The sequence below is a fragment of the Daktulosphaira vitifoliae genome, unplaced genomic scaffold, assembly GCF_025091365.1.
Source record: "Daktulosphaira vitifoliae isolate Bord-2020 unplaced genomic scaffold, ASM2509136v1 Scaffold_3, whole genome shotgun sequence".
Lineage (NCBI taxonomy): Eukaryota > Metazoa > Arthropoda > Insecta > Hemiptera > Phylloxeridae > Daktulosphaira > Daktulosphaira vitifoliae.
In genome coordinates this window covers 40,566,101-40,567,384 of record NW_026099574.1, presented here as the reverse complement: position 1 = coordinate 40,567,384, position 1,284 = coordinate 40,566,101, and the positions used below count along the sequence as shown (strand labels likewise).

General features: G+C 33.6%; 1 protein-coding gene across 1 annotated transcript in view; it reads left to right on the top strand.

Annotated features, from left to right (window-relative positions):
* LOC126902165 (uncharacterized) overlaps positions 1 to 1,284 on the top strand; it is a 48,423-nt gene that overhangs the window by 28,222 nt on the left and 18,917 nt on the right. The window lies entirely within an intron of this gene.

Genomic DNA, 1,284 nt, shown 5'->3' with positions numbered 1-1,284 from the left:
CTCGATTATTAAAACATTACCGGTTTGGCTTGTTAATTAAGTGTTGGTTTAACGGGTNAAAAATAAAAAACACATCATAGTAAAATTAATACCTTCTCAGCTTCGCATCGAAGCTAAAAAATAATAAATTCTCATATAATATTATTTAATTAAATTATGATTATTTATCATAATATCTTTTACAATAATTTCACTCCTATATTATTATTTTGGAATTTGATTAAATAAATTTAGTGCAGTATTTAGTGAGAACAGAGTGGCATGTACCCTTATCCTCCATTGTTAATACTATGTTAATATAAAAAACGGTAGCACAGTGGGGTCGAGGCACAGTATAGACGTGGCATAGATGAGATAAGTATAGATGATATCTGACNGCCGTGGTATAGTTGGATCAAGTATAATGACATCTGACAGTGATTAAAATCACTATCAAAAACGGTAGCACAGTGGGGTCGAGGCACAGTGTGGACGAGGCATAGATGGGACAAGTATAGATGATATCTGACAGTGATTAAAATCACTATCATAAGAAACGCTTCGATGCAAATCTGTAGATAGTGTTTCCTTTAGAGAAATTGGTGAAATATTTTAAAAGCAACATGAACTCTTATTTCTTTAATTATATCCTGATTAGTAGTTCTTTGATTTTAAAATATAATATATGAATAAATACTAATTATAGTTTTTAAATTTAGTATGAAATTGTGAGGCCAGCTATGATGTATGGTTCATAGTGTTGGGCGGTTGATAAGAAAGTAGAGCAGAGAATAAGTGTAGCAGAGATGAGAATGCTTAGTTGGATGAGTGGAGTGACTAGAGAAGATATTATAAGGAATGAGCATATAAGAGGAAGTATAGGTGTTGCGTCAATCGTAGATAAGATGACAGAAAATAGACTTAGATTGTTTAGTCATGGTATGAGGAAAGAAGAATCGAAAGCTGTAAGAACAGTTATAGAAATGAATGTTGAAGGAAGAAGAGATAGAGGAAGACCAAAAAAGAGATGGAGGGATGCTATTGAATGCGATTTGAGGACAGCTGATGTGAGCGTAGAAGATGTGGGAGATCNTAAGCGTTGAAGATGTGGGTGATCGTGTTAAGTGGAAGTTTAGGATAAGGATGGCCGACCTCAAGTAGTTGGGATTAAGTCGAGGAAAAAGAAAAAGATTACCAGAAATTCCGGTGGCAATTGACATATTATGATTGTTGTTTGGGAATGTACAATTTAGTGTTTAGTTGGGTTTAAACAATATAGTGTCAAATCAATTACCTACTCTATCG